Below are 26,912 nucleotides of genomic sequence, written 5' to 3' on the forward strand. Positions count from 1 at the left end.
ATTAGCATGACCTCCTCTGTAAGCCCCTAGTATATAATAGGGCAGGGGGATTAAAACTACCTCTTAAAATGCGCCACAGGGCGTGTTTGCACACGTCACCTCAGGCCCCGTCCCCTCCCTTCCCCACTGTGTAAACACACCCTGTGGCCGGTTTAAGTTGGGAGATTAAGTCCTCTTGAATCCTGAGGGTCCCTAGGGTCCAACTAGACCACTAGGTACCTCCAGTAAGCACCACAGAGCTGCGTTGCAGAGAGATGTAAAAAGAGGCACGGCCTAGACCACCTCTCTACAACGCAGCGCAGTGGCGCTTACTAGAAGCACCTGGTGGGCTAGTTGGCCCCAGGGTCCCTCAGGATTGAAGGTGAATTATTTCCCCAACTTAAAATGCGCCACAGGGCGTGTTTGCACACGTTAACTCAGGCCCCTTCCCCTCGCTTCACCACTGTGTAAACACGCCCTGTGGCCGTTTTTAGTTGGGAGATAATGTTCATTTGAATCCTGAGGGTCCCTACGGGCAAAGTAGCCCACTAGGTACGTCCAGTAAGCTCCATTGCAGAGAGGTGTAAAAAGGGGCATGGCCTGGACCACCTCTCTGCAACGCAGAGCATTGGCGCTTACTGGAAGCACCTGGTGGGCTAGTTGGCCCCCAGGGTCCCTCAGGATTGAAAGGGAATTATTTCCCCAACTTAAAACGTGCCACAGGGCGTGTTTGCACACGTCACCTCATGCCCCGTCCCCTCCCTTCACCACTGTGTAGACGCGCCCTGTGGCCGATCTGAGTTGAGAGATTAAGTCCCCTTGAATCCTAAGGGTCTCTAGGGTCAAACTAGCCCACTAGGTACCTCCAGTAAGTGCCACAGAGCTGCTTTGCAGAGAGGTGTAAAAAGGGGCATGGCCTCAGAACATCTGTCTGCAACGCAGCTCCCTGGCGCATACTGGAGATACCTGTTGGGCTAGTTGGCCATTAGGGAACCTCAGTATTGAAGGGGCATTAATTCCCTAACTTACAACTGGCCAGGGGGCGCGTTTGCAGAGTGCTGCAAGGAGGGGGCGTGGCCTCAGGCACGATGCCGGTCTTTTATTTATTTTATTTTTTTAAGAAGGGGTCTGTGTGGCCCCCTTCTTTTTCTAATTTATTGGCCCTGGGGACCCCATCCCCCAGGGCCTAGCCCCTAATTTTTTTGGGGGAAATTCTTTTTTGGAAAGGGGCCACGTGGCCCCTCTCCCAAGGCCTCAATCGGCCCCGGGAACCCCAACCCCCGGGGCATGGCTTTTAAAAAAAATTAATTCTTTAGGAGGGGGACTGCGTTGCCCCCTTCCTCAGGCCACTTATGGCCCCGGGGACTCCATCCCCCGGGGCCGGCCTTTGTTTTTTATTATTTTTAAAAAATATATATTTATAGAAACACCTAGGACAAGCTGGACAAACCATATGTACCTATCACCATGACGATTTGCGTGTTATTCATTAAAAGGCGACTATGAATAAAATGAATCCACGCGGAATGTATTTACACCGCTAGTGAAGCTCTGACGTGTGTGACGCCCTACCATGCCTAATCCTGGCACCCCCGCCGGTGGGTACTCTCCAAGTAGGCACCCTTTTAGTTTATTTATACAAACATGGGTAGCTATTGATGAACACATTTAATACACACGCACACCAAGCCATTCAAAGGGTATTCGACAAAAATTCGACCAAAACTATGCATGAAACCCCCCTCACGGTTAATAAAACACACATCCACCGCCGGACGCGTAATACTTTTTATTTTACTCTCTGGAAAGGAGACAAACCTCACTTGAGAGTAACAGCGCGCTCCTGGCTGAGCCCAATGCTGTGTTACACTCACCAGTGTCCGCCGAGTGCCACACACCTCTGTATTGTATTCCACCAGCTAGTGCGTAAGCTCTGACACTCTCTAGCCCATGTGCACTGTAACACCACCCCGTGACTATGTCATGCCATACTTGCCTTCGCACAGGTTACATTGCCCCATCTAACGTTCCTTCCTCGATGCCTATGTTATAACACACAGCCCTATGCCATACATATTACAATCTGGGATCCATATCTTTGTCACAGTGCATATCCAACGTTACACTCCCCAGAACATATTTTATATTACAACTTAAGAGACTAGTTAGGTTACACAACACTGCCCTGTGCATATTACACTGCAAGGCGCATATCGCATAGCACGCGCTAGTGCCTGTGCTATCTCGCACTCTCCAATGAATCTGTCATTGCGCACAATGTATTGCATATTATATTTCACGCACCGGTTCATCCTATATCACACTTTTTGGTTCATAGTTTATACCATACACTATATCTAGTTTTCATTTTCAATCGTGCTCTCAGGACTATGTTCCATATAACACTGCGTTCACCTACCCCTTTCACGGGCATTACATTTTGCGATGGGGGTGGAGGGTCAGGGGGTGTTTCTGCCAAGTGAGCCCGGAGTCACAGTCACAAACGTCTTCTTCTTCCTGAATAAAAGTGAGATTATGCTGCATACTTGTTCATATTTTAAGTAGTTCACACAGACACACATTTTAAAAACAATAAAGTTCCTAATACCCACCTTCTCTGAACAGTTAGCTTGCTGCCCCATCTACCTTCTCCCTATCCTCTGTTGTCTGAATCCATGGACTAGCCTCCTCCCTCCTGCCATGCATGGTCTGATGTGCTGCCACTGCCCTCCATATAGCATGATGTACCAGTCCACTCCTCCTGCCCTATACTGCCCAATTCTGTGCCCCATCATTGACCTCCTGCTTAGCCTCTGTGCTTAGCTTGCTGCCCCTATTCTCCTTCCCCCAGCCCTCCGATGTCTTTGTGCAAGCCCCTGCTCCATCCTTTCACCTGCCTAGCATTGTCAGATGACTGTAACCTGTCCCTGCCACCTCCACCCTGCCTTTTCACATGCCATGCCCCTATCCCCTAAACCCTGTCCTCCATGGTCCATTTTACTGCCACACCCTTATGCCCTCCCTGGTCTGTTGTGCTGCAACTGCTCCTCATGCCTGACCCACGCGGTCTGTTGTGAGGTCCCTTCCCCTGAACTCTCTTTTCTGTGCCCAGGTCCTGACCCTCCCTTCTATCCTCCATGGTCCTTTGTGCATGCCCCTGCAGCCTCCTTCTTGTCCATCATAGCCATTGTGCTGCCACTAACACTCCCACTTGCCATGCATGGTCTTCTGTGCTACCACGGCCCCTCCCACCTTCCCTGTGTGGTCAGCTAGCTGCCCCTGACTCCCTCCCACCTTCCCTCCATGGTCTGTGTGTATGCAATCATAGTCTCACTGTTGCTCTCCATGGTGTGTCTTGTTTCTAGTGCCCATCCTGCCTGAAATCCATGGTCATCTTGCTGCTCCTGCCCCCTTGCCCCAAGCCCTCTGTTTCCATGTGCAGACCCCTATTCCCTCCCTCCTGGCTTGTCTGTTCCATTGTAATGCCCCTGATCCGTCCCTCCTGCCCTTTATGGTCTGTTATGCTACAGCTTTCTCTCCTGTCTGTCCATTATGGTCAGCTAGCTACCATTGCCTCTTCCCCTCTGTTCTCTGTTGTCCATGTGCATGGTCCTGTCCCCTCCCTATTGCTTTCTATGGATTGTTGTGCTGCACTCCCGTCCCGCATGCCCTGTGTGGTGTATTGTGCTGCTGCAAACCCTTATGCCTGCCCTGTAGGGTCAGTTTGGTGCACCTCTCCATGTCCCTCTTGTCCTCTGTTACCCGAGTCCATGTACCTACCCCAATTCCTCCTGCCTTCCATGATCCAATGTACCATACTTGCGAACATTATGAACTTGGTAAGAGGGAGATTTTGGAATATAACTGGGGTATTGATTTTCCCCTTTTAGTTACATTGAAAAAGAGGAGATAGTAGACAGGAGACAAATCAAATAAAGCCCATTTGAGCTTAAAAACATTGGACGTTTCCTGGCTGAATCGGGTCTATTGGCATGTATGGTTGTACTACAACTGCCTCTTCCTTCTGCCCACAATGGTCTATTATATTGCCACAGCCTCTCTTGCCAGTCCTGTATTGTTGTTTTTTTGCCCCTGCCCCCTTTCCACTGCCCTCCATAGTCTGTTGTGCTGCCACTGCCCTTCCTGCCTGCCCAGTGTGGTCAAATTGTTGCCTCTGCACCCTCCGACCTGCCTTCAATTTTCAGAGTCCGTGCCCCTGGCCTCTGCCTCTCAATGGTACCCTAATGCACAACTATATTGCTAACATTCTATATTTATTACAAAAGTGTGGAACGCCTGACGTCATCTTGATGTAATCAAAACTGTAATACCTAGAGCATTTCCTTTAGAAATGACATATAGGAGAGGGTCTTATTTGCATCAAAATTATGGTTAGTGCTCTAAAAAACTAAAATGAGGACATATTTTCTGAGTTTTCAAATAGCGACAAAGAACTTTTAAATTATTTGTAATCTTTATGTTTTTTTATGCAGTTGACCACTTGATTAAATGTTGCACCTAGGGGAGATGATGTGGTGTTACTTCCAGAGCTGCAGACTTTGCAACTGGGGAACCAGGTTGGAGTTTCTGCTTCAGCTCAACATTCTGTGATTCTGGTCAAATCACTTAATCTCCCCATGTCTACAACCAAAATGAATTTGATCTTGTGTGATGTAACCAATGCTCATTTAAAGCACTCCAAAACCTGACAAGTCTGCAGTATATAAAACTGCAAAAACACAAAAAATAAGTGTTTTGCACACTTCTGTCATTTGGGCTATGTGTGGGCTACATCTGGGTGAGATTTGTGCTGCATTTGGGCTTTTTTGTCTCTGATGGCCATCTTGGGAGATTTATTTGTTATGAAGTTTCCTAATTTCCTCATTTACCGCAGTCTCCTCAGTAGGAAATGCTTTCAGTTTTTTACTTTGATTCCATCAAGAAGGCATTCCGATGTGTCACACATTTGCCATAAATTCAGAATGTTAGCACTCTAGTTGCTCATTAGATCACTGTAGTAAAGCTACTGCTCACCAGGGAAGTCTGCTGCTGGTATTGAAAGTGCATGTTTCAGTCTGTATGTCAGAATTTTTTTATGAAATAGAAGAGGATTTGAGAAGTCACTCAAAATATGCCCTAATTTTTCTTTCTGCAGCACTAATAATACTTTCTATGGCACAATGAACCCCCTCATTTTGTTCCTTTTTAAATTAAATATTTTAAGAGTTACCACTTTATTCCAATCAAGATGGCTTCAGGTGTGCAATACGTTTGTCATAAGTAGGACTCTTAGCACTCTAGTTGTTCTTTAGAACACTCTGGGAAGCTGCAGTAGAACACAAAGGAATCAACTGACAGTCTCTGCCCTTGTTGGATGTACATGTTTTACTGAGAATGTCAGACTTCATTCTCACATGACTGAGAAAGAAAATGTGAATTTACAGAAAATATGCTCTCAGTTTAGCTTATAGATCACCTTCCAAACCTCTGTGGGAAAAGCATGAGAAAATAGTTTTCTCTCAAACATGATTCATGATATCACAGCAGAAGGCTTTTTCACATGGTAAAATCACCTTAGAACACACCACAATTCCTAAAATGAGTATGGTACCATCAACAAATGATTTATAATGTAACTAAAGTCTTGAAAGCTTCTATTAACTGCAATGCTTTTTGATGAGGTGCTATCATGTATATTGGTCAAAAGATGGCTGCCAACACTCCTTGGATGAAGTACTGACAGCCAATCAGATCTCACGTTGAGATGTGTGGTTACGCTCCGCCCAGATACATATGTGATTTTGATTTTCGCAGGAACTACTGAACGGATTTACACCATTTAAGCAAAAGGCACGACTCTGGACCAATGTCTACCTTTCTGCCAAATTAGGTGTAATTCCGTTCAGCAGTTCAGGCTGTAGCTGCGGCTAAAGGTCCAATGGGAAATTGCATGGGGAAAACACGTTTTGGGACCCCCCTTTTTTCTCAGCCCCTGCTACACGAATCATCCCGAGACTTTCAGAATAGGAGCGGACCAGAGCTTGCCAAACGTTTCCTAACTATAGGACCTATTTTCCATAGGAAATCCGCAACATTCTATTCCCAATAAGTCTGGCGCCGGTTGACGAATCTTCACAAAATTGTCCAAACATTTGGCCAGCTCTGGTCCGCTCCTTTCCTGAAAGTTTCGTGGTAATTCGCCAAGCGGGGTCCAAGAAAAAAGGGGGTTCCAAAACGCGTTTTCCCCATGCAATTTCTATACGACCTGTTGACGCAGCTACAGCCCGAACTGCTGAACGGAATTACACCAAATTTGGCAAAGAGGTAGTCTTCAGTTCAGACTCGTGCCTTTTGCATAAATGGTGTAAATCCGTTCAGTAGTTCCTGAGAAAATTATACAAAAAAAGATAGATAGATCTATGGCCAAGGAGGATCCACGCACCCTCCCTGCACGCTAAGCGCACCCTCTGCGAACCAAGTGCGCACCCTCCCGATCACGCTATGAATGCTAATTGGCTGTCAAGTGTCTGTCTACATTCGAAACCAGGAACTTCTGGGAGCCATTTTTTGCCTCGGTAGAAGCGAGGCTGATTAAGTAAGGGAAATAAGTGTGTGAAAGATGTAAAGGGGGCAGGGTAGAAATACTCTGACCCTCTAGTGTTGCTTAGGGGGTCCCAGAAGGAGCTCCTGGGGCCCCCTTTTTTTTTTAAATGGCGAAATGCGCGCAGGGTGCGCGGATCTTGCCGGAATAAAAAAAACCCTGAAGCGCTGGCTTCCGCGCTTCGTTAATAATTAGCCCCCGGGTGGGCCAAATCCCGGAGAATTTTTTTTTTTAATTATTGGGGAAGGGGTGCTGCGTGGCCACCCTCCTGGAGCCCTCAAGGGCCCTGGGGACCGCCACCCCCCAGGGCCGGCTCCTACAGTGTCCTGGGGTGCCCACCCCCAGGACACTGTTGTTTGCTATGAGAGGGCGGGAGTCTCCCGTCCTCCCATAGAAAACTTCATTAGGATTTTGAAAGAGAGAACAGGGAAACCTGCTCTCTCTTTCAAAATCCTAACAATATCGCTTTTCCACACGGGAAGCTGCATGTCAGCAGCTCCCCATGTGGAAAAGCAATGTCGGCTCCTGAAGGACGCGGGGAGCCGGCTGGGACCGTGGGGGCATTGGGGCTCCCCCCACGGTCCCCAACATTTTTTTATAAGCCCCGTAGGGTGCACGGTTCCTAACGCGTTGGGTGCGTGACTCCAAGGGAAAAAAAATTCAATTTTTGGGAAATAAACATCACGCATATGACGTATCGTGGAAGCGCGCAAGCGTCACGTAACGTGCTTTGTACGTGTCGCGTATAGGCTTGGAGTCGCGTACCGGTCGCATAGCAATCGCGCATGAAAATACGTACCCAAAGCACACCGTACGCGGATGCTTTTGCGCAGGGATCGAGAACGGTGCGCATGGGGTGCGCAGATCCCAAAAACATGGGAAAAAAATGTAAAATAAAGTTTTGAAAATGCAGTTTAAAAAATATTTTTACAAATATTAAAAAATATTAAAAACATTTTTTACAATTTAAAATAAAACAATAAAAACAAATAATATTTTTTAATTTTTAAAAGAATTAATTGAAAAAATAAGTTAAAAAAATGGTGATAAAGTATTTAAAAAAAAATTATTAAAGGAATTGACACACTAAAATAGAAAAATGTTGAAATACAATGAAAATCATTAAACATCATAGCTTTAGAGATAAATTATAGATAAGAATTAGCATTTAAAAAACCTTTGAAATTCACTGAAAAAACCATAGGTTTCATGCACCTTATAGTTAGGAATTGGCACTTAAAAAACCTTAGAAATTCACTAAAAAAACCATAGTTTTCAGGGGCGTTATAGTTATCTGGACATTTCCCTCATACAAAACCCTAGAAATTCCCCTGTTATAGTTAGTTCAGCTAACTATAACTCGCGCCCCCGCAATGCACTGCTAATGACGTCACATATTACATCACTCATGACATGGTCAGTGACATCACTGATGACATCACTGATGACATCTCAAATGAAGGGAGGGAGGAACTAGCTCTATGACCCCACCTATGGGAGGGTCAGGGGAGTGGGTGGCTACAGTCCGAAGTCCCTGCAGCCCAGGAAGAGGATTTCCTGACTTCTCCAAGGCCATTGTGAGTCCCCAGTGATGCTGAGGCAAGTGGACCCCACGAGTGACGAGGAACCGCAATACATGGGTACCGTGCACTATTTTCAAGTGCAACCCCTTCACGATGTTCTACGACCCTGTGCTTTGGGCCAGGTGTGGTCCAAGCCTTTTGCAGGAATCCCTCCAAAGATCAGAGGCCTACCCCATCCCGAGTGACCGTGGGCCCCTGTTGAGTGAATCCTCCTAAGGTGTCTTTGTGATCTCTTGCTGGTTGGCTTGTGGGTCCCCAGAAGACTTTTCTACAGTTCCAAAGGACTCCCCTGATTGCTCCAGGCCTGCCCTGAATTACCTTTGATGGGTGAGTCCCTCAGACCTTGCTGGTCTTCTCCGCTGTCTTTTTATTCTTTCGACGAGATTTGCGGTTACCAAGGCTTGTTGGCTCCAATCTGGTCACTGACACCGCAGTAAGCTGCAGACTTCATGGGACACACTGAATCCAGCTCCTGGTTGTCATTGACACCTCCTGCACCTCATGGCTGAAGAGTCAAGACACCTGTGGATCACCTGAAATCACCCATCTTCCTTGCCCCGGGTCACTGCCAAGTGACTTTGAACACTGTCCCCTCTGCTTTCAGTTCTTCCTTCTTTTGAATCCAGCCTTGGATTCCACTGGACACTTCTCCTGTCTTCCCAAGCAGCAAGTCTTATTTGGCTCCCATTGAAAATGACACCGCGACCCGACACCAAAAGACACTTATGCATCCGGCTTCCCTGGGTGAGGTAACTCCAGCACTACGGTGCTCCTGTGGGTGTTGGCTCTAGAACTACTTACCCTGTAAGTGACTTGCTTGTAGACTCTCCCGAAGTATCCTAAATCTCTTAATTTCCAATCGCGACTTGCTGCATTGAAGTCAATTGGGATTCGCGGCTGTGTTCTCACACTGCATGCGTCTCCCGTGGGTCCTTTACTTACATGCCCAGCGTTTCTGAAGGCCCTAGGCCTTGTCCCCTTGCAAGTCATTATCTCTAAATCTCTTTTTTAGTATATGGTCTGGTACGCCCCTAGGGCCCAGCCATATTTGTGCTTAGCTTGTTGTGAAATGTTGATTTGTGCATATGTCCTTGACTTCTAATCTCATAAAGAGATTAGCAGAGAGTTGTTAGTAATAAATACATCTATATTTTATATATATACCTGTGTGGTGTCTTTTCATGTAGTCATTCAAGAGATTATAAGGTAAAACAAGCTGCTTTACATTCCTCTAAAGACTTAGCCTGAAGGCAGCTCTTCACAGCTACCACTAGGATAACTTTCTTTAAAGGTTGTCTTAAACCTACTACCATAAGAGTCGAATTGTACTGGTGCAAGGTGTCCACTTTATCTAGGGAACAGCATATAACAGGCCAACTTCTCACATTGGTGGCAGCGGTGGGATCCACTTGCCCACTTGCCTTCTGTGAATACTTTCGGTATTCACAGAAGGCATTTAGGAGTCCTAAAGTTAGGAGTCCTAACTTTACTACTCCTAAACTGAGAAAAATCCTAACTCTAAGACTTTCAGTATTCACAGAAGTCATTTAGGAGTCTTAAAGTTAGGACTCCTAACTTCTGTGAATACCGAAATGAGTAAGTGCCTTCTGTGAATACCAAAATGAGGAAGTGCCTTCGGTGAATACCAAAATGGTAGTAAGTTTAGGAAGTTAGTTCTGTGAATCGGGCCCTTCACTCCTTCTTTCTCAAAAATGTTGTCTGATTTTTTTTATGTATTATCTTTCCCTGTGACTGCTTAATTGAATATTTTGTGTTGTTTTCTACTTTTTTTGTGTTTTCAGTGCATTTTGCAATGTTTTTCTATATTACTTGAGTTCTAATTTTTTTACTTCCTTTCTTTTTCTCCTCCCTTAATGTATTACTTTCTATAAATGTTTACTGCCCCTAGCATCATGGCAGAGAGTGCAACCCGGGCAAAGAGAACCGCAAGAAAGGCGGCGCCTGGCAGGGTGCAACCCCGGGCCTTGTTTTCAGAGGTCGAGGTGGCAGCGCTTGTTTTTTGTGCAGTGCCCCCTCCCCTCCACCCTGACAGCAGGCCTGGGTGAGGGTACGGGATCCAGGAGCGTCACCAGCAGTGGCCGAGTGTGCGCTGGGGAGTGTATCGCTGCTCCGGGGTCCGGCGCACCCATAACCAACTGACACAACGGTGGTCCAATATCCTAGACCAAGAGGAGGACCTGCTGGACCTGCTAGGTGTTGAGGTTGCGGGGCTTGGTGAGTAGCTAATTATAATTATTATTGTGTGCTGTATGTTATTGCGAATATTGTTTTTTCCCCAAATAGCAAGAATACTGCTGCTCACATGCAGGTAAGTTACATTTGAAAATCTAATATTATGTCACGTGATCATTATTCTAGACAGGTGAACGGCGCTACCTGATCGTACTTGTTTGCAACTTTGCACTCGCTTGGGCTGATTATGTAAAAGAACTATGGGGGCATATTAACAACGGCCAGCGATAATTATCGCTGGCCGTGCTTAGCGATAATTTTATTATCGCAGGCTATCTCTGGTATTTATCGCCCTTGTAGCACGTTACGTGTTACTCCAGGGAGATAAAAATTCCAGAGATAACGAGGTTATCACCCTTTTGCAGGGAACATTGCTGGTTTTCCAGCGATGTTCCCTGCAAATAGGGGGATAACCTTGCCTATACGGCCCACAGGGCCGTATCAGCATAATCCACCGCCTATGTTAGGGATGGCTAAGTCAGGCTTTTAGACGACGTTAGGTTTTGGCAAAAAAGGAATGTGTGCTAAAATCATGTGGGCTGCCTTCTAAATATTGCGATGTAAACATCAGCGATATTTTCAAGGTAGTCCATCTTGGGTACACCCAGTAACGCCCACTTTGCATTTCATTGGAGATGCAAAGTGAGGTGTTGTGGAAAAAGGATGCTAACATGCGATTATGCGTGTTAGCACCCTCTCGTAAATATGGCGCTGGTTTTATTTCCGCTTTTTTGGCTTTGTATGCAAAAAAAGCGGAGATAAAGCCCTTGTAAATATGCCTCTAACTTAGGTAATGCAGATTAGAGAGACTCATTTTCTTTGTCCTGTAACTAAGATAGTGCTAGTTAGTTAATTACTTAGCATTAGTTAGTAATTTAGTGGCCCGCGTCCTCTCACCTCTGTCCTTAACTCGTTAGTGGAACCTTTTTTGTAGTCATATAGTGAGTGATAAACAATCAACCAATTTGGTGTAGTTATATACAATATGCATGCACGCATCTATCCATTTAAGACTAAATGCAGATTTTGTGAATTGGCCCGTCAAAGAGGGTTGAGATGATTGCCAATGAGATCAGAATTTAGAAGCAAATATAATTTGTTTGCAATTCATTTCAAAGTCCTTGGAATAGGCGGGCTAGGTAGGTTTAGGATTCAGGAAACGGAATCAGAATGGATCTGTGGAATAATAAATATAGCATGGTCCTCAACCGTGATACTAGTCTACTACTAGTTAATCTGATTTAGGAAAGGCCAATGTTATATTCAATTTCTGTTTCCTATCAAAAAATCTTTTGTGAGCAATTATTTAATATTCATTTAACACCTATAATTTGTTGTCTCTTTAATTATGTCTTACATGATTATCAGCATCCAGGGGAGTGAAGACGAGGTCTTCAGAGGCGGGTAAAGGAGCTGGAGCTGCCTCCCAGGGTCAGGAATGCTACTCATCAGATGGCTCTGCTGGCCCCGGTAAGTCCTCCTGTTGTTAATATTATTATATATTTATATATTTCCCTATTTTTTACTGCTCCTTATTTTGAACTATTATTTCCATTTCCAAATTTTATTTCTTCGCAAATCTTCTTCGATCTATCTGTTTCTAAATTTGTGTTAGCCCTGTATTACCTACTAACTTATATATTTATATTTATAGTGTCTGATTTTTTTTTACCTCAAACTGCCTCTGACTCTGTATCAGTCAGTCTGTAGCTTACATTTTTCTGGTTTTTCAGTCAGCTTTCACCTCTCCCCGTATATATTTTGTGGACCTCCTAGTGGTGGTACTGTAAGGCTCAGAGAACCCATTGGTCCTTAGTACTACGAGTACTACTACTCTGCTGTGCAGATTGCAGGCCCAAGTAAGGTATTCTATGCATGTTTGTTTAGATGAGAAGGCTCTCTTTCACTTTCTCATGCTCAATCAAATTACCGTGCACCATGGCAGAAGTGAAGTATGAGGAGGAGGAGGACAGCACCATAACATTTTCCAACCAAGAAGACCTTATGTCCGATTGTCCGCCCATTTGGCCACTCTTTTTCTTTAAAAAAAACTCAGATGCACCAATAGCTTTAGCCACTGAGTGCAGTCTTTTAGGTTGTCATCTTCTTGAGAGGCTTTTCAAAAATTGACACCAAATAAATGCCCAATTGGATATTTTATTATTTTTGATAGGACATATTGTCTACTCTAGTCGTCTGTACCAGGATTGTAGTGATGTGTGTGGTGTATGTTTTGTATTTTCAATCTTGCAGGTAAAAATAATACATAGGGGGAGGCATTTATGGCATCTTCAATATGTGTAATGTTTTTTCTAGGCTTAATGGCCACCCGTGCCAGGGCCAGCGAGGAAGGCGATGCCAGCCAGGAGGGAGCGGATGCGGCAGCTGCAGGGGATGAGCCAGCAGCAGTGTCGGGTGGTGGTAAGTCATATTCCATGCTTATTAGCAATCACATTTATACACTCGCTGCAAGGGTGTACACTGTACACTGTAGTTGAGACTATGTTGTGAACAGTTGAAGAAGACACCCTTTACTTAGGATTAGCATTACCAGGAGTTGAGTAACTAATGGCCTCTTCTCTTCAATTCAGCAGAGAATGTTTTATGAAGAAGACAAAGAGTCAGACCTTGATGGGTTAATGGAAAAGGGAAAGAAGGATGGAAGGAGGAAGAACAGGTGACATGTAATATATGACTGGCAGAGAAGGAGGAGTGGGTGAAGGAGGCCAGGGATGCATAAATGTGGCTGATAGGATGCATGAGTGGTTGAAGGATGGGTGAAAGGTGAAAGAAAGGATGTCTGCATGAGTGGGTCAAACTGTATGTGTAAAAGGAATCCTCTGGGGGTTTTATGGATCAACCTTAAAGGCAAGCAAGGACGCATGGGTGGGTAAATGACAAATGTATGTTGGTGAAAGGTTTGGTGAACATAATAGCCATGTTTGGATGGATGGATGCCTGCATGAAATTCAATCATAGGTGAAGAATGGATGAAGAGAAGACTGGATAAAAGAAAATGAAACCGTGCCAGAGTTGGAAAGCCAAGGGTGAAGAATAAAAATAATGCTAGAAGAACAATGCAATGATAAATGGAAAAATCACGGGGAAGAAGGATAAACAAGGAATGTTTCTTTTTCAAGGATTTTGATTCAAAGGTTCGATGTTGTATTTCAGACTACTCCCTTGACTCACAGTAGTTTGCAAGCACAACATATATATTATGTAGGTACCCATCCATCATCAATCGCCTGCCTCAGATTCCGAGGCCCACTCCCTCCCTACCCATGTCATCATTTCAACAGTGTTAGCCATGGGTGGTCTATTGGCTGCATGGTTACAATGGTAGTACCTTACGTCAAGTAAGGTCATGACGTGTATCATCATTCATATTAGTAATCATATCATCTGCCTTGTTGTTGTAGTCAGGGTAAAAGTGAAATCGAGCACTTGCCATTGATTTAACAGAGTATGGCCATAATAGAAAAAGAGATAATTGTGTAGCACTGCAGCCCCACCTGCAGACAGTAGTAAAGTAACACAAGTCTGCATCACAAGTATGTCTGTTTAGGGCACAAGCTGGGCTGGCATGCCTACTGGATTAATTTAGCTAAACGAGAGAGAGAAGAAAAATACTTGTCTACTCCATATACTGCCTAATGCCAGAAACTCTAATCTCATCCAAATCTTAGAGGCAGAGGAATTGAGGATACCACAAATGTTATGTACTGCTAGAGGTACTGTGCCACTATGTAATAATTGTATGTGTTACTGTTTTGCTAAGATTACTGGTCACAATTTGTCTTTTTTCTTTCTTGACATGGCTACTCCGGCCAATCCAATATCTGACAGGCGGGGAGAGCAGCCATTACCCGGCCTAGGAAGCTGGAGGACATGAAGGACGAATATCGGCAGCTTGTGGTAAATTTTAAATTACCTAGACTTAATTTATGCGGTAAAATTCAAGAAGAATAACTCAGTAATAATAAGAGGCAGAATCCGTGGTATTTGAGGTTATAAAAGGGAATTTATTCCTTACAAAGGAATGATGGTTCGAACCAGGCAATCGAGTTCCGTCACCACGAAGGTTCAGGAAGGGATCAGCAATACATTATTGACAGGTTATAATATATATAGGAAATGCATTACAGTAAAGACAGATGCAGGAGGCGTTACAGCTGATAAGAATACACATACGTAATGAAAAAGGCGTTACAATAGGCGTGCATAAAGGCGTATACTAGAAACGTCATTATGATGATGACACAAGTGGGTGGATCCATAAGAGAATCCTGCAAAGTCAGCAAAAATACATGGCAGAGATGCGCGCGCAGCCGCATGACGTGTGATTGACGTGCAACTAGAGGGTGAAGGGAACTTGACATTTAGCCCTACAGGAGGAGACAGAAGTCTGGGGTGTCAGGACAACCTAGTCCCAAATCATATCTAATATCTTGTGTTTAAGGAACTATATTATCTGGAAGGAAAGGTCTTTTCGGACAGAGTCTATTCTATACTGACTGCTAGTGCGTGTACAAGCGTCTAAGTGTCTACATGAGATGCGAGGGGGCATGGGCCTACCATGGTAACGAAAGTCATGAATTACTTGTACGGAGACAGTAAGGCCGGGCCCTTTGCTCTGCAGCTGGAGGTATGTTTACCTAAGCTACTTAGACAGGAATGCATTTCTTGAGGAGCGGAGCAGATAACTTGAAGGCTGAATACAGTTTTGGCAGGCAACAGGCCGGGCTAGGCACCGTTAGCCGCGCAGGAAGTAAGACAAAGTTCATGGATACAGATGCAGGTCCAGGCTGGAGCATTCAGAGGCAGAAGCAGGAAAAAGCTCGATGGCAGAATTCAGGGCCTACCTTGCCAGAGCTGGAAAACGTGAAAAGTATACCATATAAAGACGGTGGCAAGGCATACTTAGGAACGTAATATCTGACCCATTCATGGCAGATCTGAAAGAGGACATATTAACGTTGGACACAATTGTATTTGCGTCTTCATAGCTTGAAGTGGAGGGAACATACATGTACTTGTAGCATGTACATGGAGCCGTTGGGGTCTAGATAGGGGACACAATTGACCATAAAAATTCATATTTCCTCATTCCCTCCTTGTCCCCTACGGACCCTTCACGAAATATCGATCTTCAGGAATCCATCAATCTGTTCATGCAGCATCATTTGCTCTTCTTTCTTCTTCCGGGATCTTGAATGAAAACTTGAACGTGGAATACACGATGTGGCACACAGGCCGCAAATCGCTGGTCCACATTGTAGACACAGGCAGCAACTGAATACTATGAGAAGGCCAATACCTAGGAAGGATAGGACTTTCCATCCCCAGGCTGACAACACGCTCCAGAACCAACCGGACCATGTCCAGGTGCCTGGATTCTGATGTATCTGGTTTGCAATTTTGTGAAGACGAGTTATGGCTTTATATACGGATGGCGCGTTTTCTGGGTTGAAAACACAGCAACTTGATCCGATGACCCTACAGGCTCCGCCCCTATCGGCTAGGATGACGTCAAGGACAAGACGATTTTGGAGAACAACAATCCGCATCGCAGACTGCTCCTCTGTTAAGTTGCCTAGGGCAGAGGTAGTTTCATTCACTACTGCTTCAAGGGTTCTAGTTAATCTACGTATCAGTTTACTATTTGAGACCACACCTATGTAAGGAAAGAGACCTTTATTGAAGTCTGTATATTGTTCCCATGCTGTTTCAGTGTAGTCAACAATCGGGATATCTCTCTGGGGTCTATGGTGTACTAGATTGGTATTTCTATGATAATCAGGAGGGGCTAGGAAAACAGGTGGCAGAAGGAATGCAATATAACAGGTACCATCCCAATCTAGAGGTAGGCGTATATATGCGGTATGACCACATATGAAGTAGGAATGACGGGAAGCTCTAAATGTAGACTTGCCTTTATCACTGAATTCGATCACAGTAGTACATTTACTATGACCCAGGTGTACTGAACCATTCTTTCTTACACAGAATTCACCTTTGACTGGTAATACTGACATAGCAGGCAAGACTAGTGCAGCTTCGGATTCAACATTCAAAATCATGAGGTTAAGTGTAAAATTACCTAATCCATATACTTCATTTTCTAGGTCAGTTCCTGTTCTTTTGGGAAGTCCCTCCTTGTTAGGATAACAGGCTTTAAGCAAAACTAAGTTCAGATTTCCCCATACCCAGTTGCTCTGGTAAACTACAGTGTTGGAATCTAAAGAGTCAATCAAACTAAACCATGCGCTACAGGAACCATTGTGTGTGAACGGGTACGGAAAGAGAGGCAGAACTCCTTTGTATTTCTGATAGGGAGGAAGTCGGCCACATATCCAACAATTTGTAGCATTGCTGGTCTGATGGGAATGATGTAACATACTAATGAATGTGTTGTTGCGCAGCGCAAATCTATAGGACAACTCATGTGGAGGTAATTCACTAAAAGAATGTTCGGCAGTAACATTGTAAGCAGAATAAGCACGCTTGAAAATAGGATAGTACATGTGCAACAGTATACTTGCAGCAATAATAAAAAGACTTAGAAAAAACATAATCAACAATGTCACTATACAGTGACTATGAAGTGATTTACAGTATGCATGTTTCTTGAGCTGTTTCTGTCTATTTCTCTCTCTAATTCGGTCTAGAGGATACATGTCAAAGACTTAATTCAACCGATTCACCTTGGAGAGGACTTAAACAATCGAATTGTCTGACTTGCTAGACCTTAGTTTCAGTTTATAGTCTTGAGATTCGGTCTTTTCAAACAGGGGGAGTTTTGAATCAGTCTCTAGAAGGGGGCAGGGCTGAGAGTTCAAATCCGATGGTAGTCCATGAAATTTCTTGATATGACTCGAGTGTAACCAACCCTTGCGACCCTCGACCTTCACTGCTGTCCTCGTCGTTAGAAGAACCAGTTTTGGTGTTTGCCAGCGAGGCTCCAACGGGCTCCTCCTGTCGAAGTTTCTGATGAAAACTAGGTCTCCAGGAACCACTTCATGGGGCTTTACCTCGGTGTTGTCGGGAAAGGCTGCAGCTACCTGTGAACGGCAAGATTGTAGTGCAGACATCAAGGAAGCAAGGTAATCTGTCAGCATATTACAATCAACATCAGTGATTTTACGAGGTATAGGCGTCCCCCACATATTTGGCGGCCTACCGAAGACCACCTCGTACGGGGATAGCCCTGTGCGAGAATGTGCTACCATTCTCATGTAAAATAGTGCAACCGGTAAGGCTACTATCCAGTCGACACCTTTCTCTCTACAGATTTTAGAAAGTCGTATTTTCAGGGTCTGATTATGACGTTTCACGAGACCTGCTGCCTTGGGATGTCGGACACAGTGGAATTTCCATTGATAGCCTAACAAGAGTGAAATGTGTTTCATTAGCTTTGATGAGAACGGCTGGCCATTATCTGAGTACACGATACGGGGCAAACCATACCGTGGGAAGAATTCACGAACTAATTGTTTGGCAGTAGTCGGGGCAGTGTAATCTGAGACGGGATATGCCTCTGTCCAACGGGAGAGAGCGCATACAACTACGAGGACATATTTGAATCCTCGACATCGTTCCATCTGGATATAATCCATCTGGAGGACTTCAAAAGGGTGATCGGGAGGTTGAAATCCACCCTGCTCTACAGGTACGCCTTTACCTGGATTGAACTGACAACAAATCATACAAGTTCGGACTTTCTGTTTGGCTGCAGCTCGTAAGTGTTTGTTGAACCAAATGTGTTGAATACTGTCTAACATAGCTTTTTCTCCTAGATGTGCTGGACTATGTATTGTGTTAATGATAACTTGAACCATTGAGTCGGGGAGAAACCATATAGATTTTCCCTTCGTCATCCATCCCTGATCTGTTTGGATCCCTCCTAATTCAGTCCATTTCTTTATTTCCTCTGGTGTAGCATGTGTCTGTATGTCAATTACATCAAGGGCGGGATCCCTAACTGTCATGCAGTGTGTCGGTGTCGGAACTATTGTCTTTGTCAAGTCAGTTGCATGAGTCCTATTCTGTGCTGTTTGCTTAGCTGTTCGGTCTGCTAGATCGTTACCCTGGGAAATGATATCGGTGACTTTTGTATGGGCTTTGCACTTCATGATAGATATTGAAGTAGGTAGATGTATTGCATCTAACAGAGCTTGAATGAGGGGACCGTGTTGAATGTTGGCACCGTGAGAAGTCAAATAACCTCTCTCTCGCCAAAGGATTCCGAAGTCGTGTACAACTCCGAAAGCATAACGTGAATCTGTGTATATGTTAACTTTTCTATTCTTGGCTTGAATACAGGCTTGTGTCAGAGCAATAAGCTCTGCTGCTTGAGCTGATAATGTGTCAATACAATTTGTTTCAATGACTTCGGTGTCTGTCGTGACTGCATAGGCGGCCACTAACTCTCCTGTACTTGTTCTCATACATGAACCATCTACATAAAGTGTCAGGTCTGGGTCTGGTAATGGGACATCTGTCAAGTCTTGTCTGGGTTTCGTCGTAATAGTAATGACTTCAATACAATCATGTGCCAGTGGGTCTGTTCCACTTAATGGCAAAAGTGTGGCAGGATTTAATGTACTACAACGTCTGATTTCTATGTGTGGCTGAAACAATGTGAGTTCGTAACCGGTCAGTCGTGCTATAGTCAAGTGTTGTGTTTGTGTCCGGTTCAAGAGAACCTCTACTGCGTGTGGTACTTGTACTGTCAATTGATGTCCTAATACTATGGAATCGCTTTGTCTGATCGCTAGAGCTGTTGCTGCAACTGATTTCAGACACGCAGTAAGAGCTTGAGCTACGGGATCTAACGTGCTAGAAAAGTAAGCACATGGCTTGTGTGATCCTGCTTGTTCCTGAGTGAGTACTGACAAAGCAGTACCTTCACGTTCTGTAACAAAGAGTGTAAAAGGCTTACTGTAACATGGTGTCGCTAAAACAGGTGCTTGGCATAAAGCTTTCTTTAAATCTTCAAATGCTTGTGAATGTTCTGGAGTCCAAGGGAGGACAGTCGATGTCGCTGCCTCCTGGGTTGTCAGCTGAATGAGTGGTTTTGCTAGAAATGCATATTGGGGAATCCACTGCCTGCAGTACGAAGTGAGGCCTATGAAGGCCCGTACCTCCTTTTGTGTCTTGGGTGGTGGCATGTTTACAATTAACTGGATGCGGTCAGGTGTGAGCTGTCTCCCCCATTTGGACAGCAAGTGCCCTAGGTACACAACTTGCTGGGCACAGAATTGCAGCTTCGAAGGGGACACCTTGTGCCCCTTGTCGGCCAGAAAATGTAAAACCGTCAGTGATGCTTTTTCACATTCGGGTTCGCTTCGGGCGGTGATCAGCAGATCATCGACATACTGAAGCAGTGCAGTGTTAACTGGCATGTGGATACTGTCAAGTTGTCTTTTTAGTGCTTGGCTGTAGATGCTAGAGCTTTCTGTAAATCCTTGAGGCGCGCGTGCGAATTTAAAACTTCGTCCATTTAAACTAAATCCGAACAAATATTGGCTTTCCGGATCGATTGGGACGCTAAAGAAGGCGTTCTTGAGGTCAATTACAGTAAAGAACGTTGCCTCTGAATCAATAGCTGTCAGTAATGAAGAGATATCTGGGACCACGGGATATTGTGGTACAATGCATTTGTTCAATTCGCGCAGATCAATAACTAATCGATATACTGGGGGTGCTTTTGGATCAGTTCGTTTAAGAATCGGAATGATCGGAGAATTACATACATTGGAGTCGGTTTCTACAACCACTCCTTGTGCAATGAGCTCGTCAATGATTTGCAGTAAAGCCACTACAGCGTCTGGAGGTAACTTGTATTGTCGCATTCGTGGTAATACCACTCCCGCTTTGAGTGTGACTCGATATGGTGTAATGTGCATACAACCTACATCAGTGGGGCCTTGTGCCCATAAATGTGCAGGTAGATTCTGTAATCGGTGATCCATGTCTCTAGACATGTAGTGACCTTTAAAGTCACGCAAAAATAGTCGTACTCCATCCGGAGAACAACATATTATGGCTCCTAGAGCTTAGAATGTTTTAATACCTAACAAGTTTTCTGGGCATGATTTTGTAAGCAATAGATCTGTAGTCCGTGTCAATGGACCAACTGTAAATGCAAGTGGTTGCGATACTTCGTTAATAGTAGGCTTTCCTGAAAAACCAAGGGAAATATTTTGTGAGCCTGAGAGGGGTGCCCCTGGGACTTCATCGTGACTTATAGTTGTTCTGCTTGCCCCTGTATCAAGTAGAAACTTTCTGTCTTTCCCTAATACTTGACTCTGTACATAGGGACCCTCTTGATCTACAGGAACCTCAATAAGGGGTAAGCCAACTTCCCTCTCTAGGCTATTTCATGTGTAGCGCTGATAATCTGGATAGTCATTTTGTGCATACTGGTACATCTGTTGTGTCGTGTTTTGTGTTGCGGCAATAGGCTGTGGCTGTGGTACCGCTATGGTCTGTTGTGCAGCTTGCATAGGCTGTACATTCTGAGGTGCCTGTTGTTGGATCTGATCCTGTCTAGGCGGACGTGGTCTCTCCTTGGTTTTACCCGTAGAGATATTATGTTTCAGAACTGCACAATCGTTTATATAATGACCTGGCTGTTTACAATAGTTGCATGTCCCTTTAACGGGAACCGCTGAATTACTGGACTGTGTCGCACCCTTTTTATGACCGTCAGCTGGAACTGACTGAGCGACGAGCATTTTTATTTTCGTGTCTTTCATACGTCTTTGTTCGTGTTCTTGTTCTTCTCTAATTCTATTCTGGTGATACTGTAACATTTGTAACATTTGTGAAGGAGTGTTAGCTTGCCAAGTGCTCTCATCTTTCAATACTCTATTTTTAACCTGTGGCAGGGAATTCTCGACTAGTTTTGTTACAAAAAGATGTGGATATGAATCGCTACTTGCTTTCAGGCCGCTATTAATACCAAAACATTTTTCAAATCAGGAATAAAAATCACTAGTGTCTTCATCGGGTTTCTGTTTACAAGCTGAGATTGCTCCCCAATCTTCCTTTTTCGTAGTTAATAAACGTGGCAATACTTGTACTAATAATCCTGGCAATGCTTTTGTTTTGTCCCCAAGCCCTACGCCTGCAGTTCGGTTATTTTCTTCGGTTTCTAATGCTGTCCAATCAATCTTTTGGTCTCCCACTTCCCATTCTTTTTCTTTGAGTTTCTCATAAATACCGGCAGGCAATAATACTTTCAATATTTTCATAATGTCAGGATAGGTATAGTCGCCCATGAGTAACATGTCACGGTGAAAACCTGCTGGATCTTTGTCATGGCTGGGCACTAATTTTTTCATTTCCAATAGTTCTATTTTAGTTATGGGCGTGTACACAAACACGCGTCTAAACGTATTGTCATCATTTCTAACTGGGTGTACTTCGCGTAAGGGATTCTGTCTGTCTATGTAATACGTTTTTCTCTCCATGGAAGGAGCTGGATCATGTTCTGGACACAAAAAGGCACTATATCTATGTCGGTATTCTAGAATTACTTTAATTAGATCGGTACCTAGACCTCTCCATTTATTCATGAGTAGTTCTATCAGTATATCGGGTAGGGGACCAGGATCGGAGTGTTGGCCTTTATATAATATAAGGAGATGTTGTATCATGTATATACTAGCTAGACGCTGTTCATCTGGGGTGAGATTCAGAAACGTGTGTGCTAGCGCATCATCACTGTATTTTTCAGAGCTGTCAGCCCATTGTACTGCTGACCTGGCTAAATCTTGTTCATCCATAGAATCGAGCACATGGTACCCCCTTCGTTCTCGAAGTAATTTATCAGTAGCCTGGAATAAGTGTTCAGGGGTCCTTGGATTTGAGATAACTGTTTGAAAAAATTCTGTTACATTCTGGATGTATCGGACGTATTGTTTTATTAAAAGATCTTCCTTTTCCTACATAAGCTATCGTTGGTCTAGCTGGTAATTCTAATTGTCCTGTGTTCATTTCTGACTGTTCCTCCTCCTCTTCCTCTGATTCAGTTTTATCTGCCTCTACTCTTCTTTCATGTATTCGTTCTACTTCTTTTCTGATCCTTCGGCACATGACTTCTATACACTTCTGTTTATCATGTTTCCCGTCTGTTATATTCTGACCCCATCTGGTAAGTACTTGCATTTCCTCCGAATCTACTTCTGGCCTATCTCTGTTTCTGATCAAGCAGTTTATGAAAAAGCGTAACAATAATTTCTGCATATCTACTTTCTGGTATTCCATGGCCTCGCCAATACTTTCCGGACCTTGCTCTGTTTGGACAAAGCGATATATTTTGTCTAGATGTTCAACCATTCCTGGTAATGTCATTAAATAGTTTGCAGCTCGTCGTAAACGTACTGAAGAAAGCAACATTCTGTCGTGTTTACCTGGCACTGGATCATATCTACAATCTGTAAGAGGCTCATTTAATATATTGTCATTAGCTCTTTGGGGTGTACGTTGGTGTGCTAAATCCCTATAAGTCAATCTAGTTGCTGGCGGTGGCGTGGAAAAACCTCCTGTCGCACCTCCTGAGGTGCCAAGTCCAAAAGGATTTGTCGGGTGTAGGGTAGAGAGTGTGGGTGCAGGAAGGACTGTAGAAACAGATGGAAGGTTTAGAACGTGAGGAGTTTGTTGCTGCGGAGGTGGGTGCAGCTGATCTTGGGGTTGAGCGTCGCTAACAGGTGGTGTGCGTGGCTGCGCACCATTAGCATATTCGGGGGCTGCATCATCTAAATAGGAAGAAAGGAAAATGTCCTTTGCGGTCTTGGGATGTACTTTAATCGGGAGTAATGGAGGTGGCAGATCTTTTGGTACCTCCAAAGTGGCCTTAGGCAAACCCTCGGCCAGAAGAGGATACATACCATTCATAAGAGTGTTTCGTTGTCTGTCTACTTGTTCTGTTTTTACTCGGATACCTTCGTCAATTAATATGTTTTCTCGGGCTCTTTCTGAATCTTCCCTACTTTTCTCTTCCTTCCTGAGCGCTTTCTCTGTGCGTCTATGCGATTCTTTACGCCATAGTTCAATGGCATCTTTCTGTGACTGTCTAGCTTTCTTTTTCCATAATGCTTCTTCTACTCTCATGATGCAATCTGCATCCCATGTTCCAGTAGCGGGCCATCTCTGACTCTCTGCTAAATCCTTGGTGTAGTCCACCCATAGATCAAGATATAATACGGCATCTAGGCCATGTTTATGGTACATAAAGTACCCTGGAGTGTCCCTAGGTGGAATGGGAACAGCTTCCTCGAGTATCCCTTTTCTAGTTTTTATCTGTCTTAATTTTGAAAATAACGGCATCTTGAACTTTGCTACTTAATTCTTACTCGGTCTTGAACACAATAATTACAATAAACACAATAATGAAGATCGAACAATCACTCATACCACGACATTTAAAACATATCAAAACATTTTAGAACGAACAATAATAATTAGAATAAAACTAGTTAACTGCATAATACTAAATATACTGTATGTACTGCTAAACAGTACAGATACACTGCTAAAACAGTGCAGACCAGGTCTGTGTACCCAGACCCGTCTTGACCGGCACAAACTAATGTGCACGTCTAGATGCGTCCCCAGCAACGGTACTCACCGGGAAGCACGGAACGGAAGGCCTCGGAAGTCTGGACTGGACTAGACCAAACTGGACTGGACTCGACTCGTGACTTAGATACTTCGGAACTTCGGAATCTGGTGGGCCTCTGTATACCTCGGATCTTGCTCTCTCAGCTAGGCTCTGGTCGGGATTCTCCGCACTCCTCACCGCCTCGTCTGGGTGTTGATCGCAGCCTCAGTCGCCCCCGTTGGCCTGAGGGAGATACAGGAAATCCTGCGGGTACGCGTAATTGTCCGTCCGGCTGTGGCAGGAGACCGGGTCTGCAACGCACCTCCGGCGCGTGGGGTGTGAGAGGTGTCCCTATTCGGGCGCCAATTATGTGGTAAATTTTAAATTACCTAGACTTAATTTATGCGGTAAAATTCAAGAAGAATAACTCAGTAATAATAAGAGGCAGAATCCGTGGTATTTGAGGTTATAAAAGGGAATTTATTCCTTACAAAGGAATGATGGTTCGAACCAGGCAATCGAGTTCCGTCACCACGAAGGTTCAGGAAGGGATCAGCAATACATTATTGACGGGTTATAATATATATAGGAAATGCATTACAGTAAAGACAGATGCAGGAGGCGTTACAGCTGATAAGAATACACATACGTAATGAAAAAGGCGTTACAATAGGCGTGCATAAAGGCGTATACTAGAAACGTCATTATGATGATGACACAAGTGGGTGGATCCATAAGAGAATCCTGCAAAGTCAGCAAAAATACATGGCAGAGATGCGCGCGCAGCCGCATGACGTGTGATTGACGTGCAACTAGAGGGTGAAGGGAACTTGACATTTAGCCCTACAGGAGGAGACAGAAGTCTGGGGTGTCAGGACAACCTAGTCCCAAATCATATCTAATATCTTGTGTTTAAGGAACTATATTATCTGGAAGGAAAGGTCTTTTCGGACAGAGTCTATTCTATACTGACTGCTAGTGCGTGTACAAGCGTCTAAGTGTCTACATGAGATGCGAGGGGGCATGGGCCTACCATGGTAACGAAAGTCATGAATTACTTGTACGGAGACAGTAAGGCCGGGCCCTTTGCTCTGCAGCTGGAGGGATGTTTACCTAAGCTACTTAGACAGCAATGCATTTCTTGAGGAGCGGAGAAGATAACTTGAAGGCTGAATACAGTTTTGGCAGGCAACAGGCCGGGCTAGGCACCGTTAGCCGCGCAGGAAGTAAGACAAAGTTCATGGATACAGATGCAGGTCCAGGCTGGAGCATTCAGAGGCAGAAGCAGGAAAAAGCTCGATGGCAGAATTCAGGGCCTACCTTGCCAGAGCTGGAAAACGTGAAAAGTATACCATATAAAGACGGTGGCAAGGCATACTTAGGAACGGAATATCTGACCCATTCATGGCAGATCTGAAAGAGGGCATATTAACGTTGGACACAATTGTATTTGCGTCTTCATAGCTTGAAGTGGAGGGAACATACATGTACTTGTAGCATGTACATGGAGCCGTTGGGGTCTAGATAGGGGACACAATTGAGCATAAAAATTAATATTTCCTCAAGCTGGTGGTCTTAGAGGAGGAGGAGCCGGCAGCAGCTGCAGCCTCCAAAGCCCAGGGCCAACATCCAGGCCCCAGAAGTGCCTCCAGTGGTCCAGGCAACGTGGCCGGGCAGCCGCCGCCACCACTCTTTGTCTTCTACTGCTGCTACCCCATCCACAGTGTCAGTTAGAGCATTTCAGCGCCGCATGCTCCTTAGGATGGTGCGCCTTGAAAGCCAGATTGAGGAACGTTTAGACAGCCTAGAGAGGAAGATCCGACTCCTAGCCCACCGCTAGGCCTCTCTCTTGCCCCTTTTTTAATGTTTTGTTTGGTGGGTGGGCCATGTTGGGGAGAGGGTAGTATGTGGGAGTTGGGGAAATTGGATTGGGGTTTTACGGTCATTTGGACAATTTGGATTCTGGACTCTTGTTGAACGTTGGGTGGGGTTAGGGAGGGGATGAGTCAGGTGCTGTGGGCTTTTCTAGTTTTCTATTTGTTAGGGGAATACATTTTAGATTTGCAATACATATGATGTAAATCTTTTTTCGCGGGGATGTACTCTTTTACTTTGCAGCAAGGCTGCAGCCAGTTTTTGAAATCTGCTGATATAGTGTAACACACCAACAGATAGATGCAGTACCCTCACTTGTCCTACTACTTTCTCCTCCTAGTCTATGCAGTCTGCAAATATATATTAACTCCTATGGACTCCGATGGGTTTGAGCGTGTGAATTAATTAATTTCCATAGTATATCAGATTCTTGGCATTGCATCTTCAAATAATCCCCCACATTTCTTCTCTTACCTTGTAAACTGAAGTTGACTCGAGCTATAAAGTGGACAAGCATAACCTTTGGTGCTTGAAGGATGATGATGCTGGCAAATAATTATGATGGATTATGTTCCTCTGGAAAAAATTTGAATATCGAATACTGTGCATGGACGGGCAATATAATATATATATTGCCAGTGTAGGCTATAAATACTTAAAACAAAAGAAGGTCCTCGCCCTGCCTTAAGTTGGTGTTGCTTTCACCACATCCACCCTAGCAAGTGTGTTATCAATTAATGGTGTAAATTTAATTTAGTCACACCTCAATAAATCATACAGTCCGGCGGAAGAGAGTTAGGGGTACAATGAATGGATGGGAAGGGGATTTGAGGGAAAGATTTGACAAAAACAAACACTACACATGGACTGCACATTTATCTTGGCAGCCGACCATCATAAATCTGTAATGGGAGGAAAAGGAACTGCATGCATGATGATGATTAGTATTAGACTAGTACAGGGCAGTATATTAATTATCAAATTGTTTGTCTGCCTCCAGAGAAACCCA

This window comes from Triturus cristatus, chromosome 5_1 (assembly GCF_964204655.1).
Source record: "Triturus cristatus chromosome 5_1, aTriCri1.1, whole genome shotgun sequence".
NCBI lineage: Eukaryota > Metazoa > Chordata > Amphibia > Caudata > Salamandridae > Triturus > Triturus cristatus.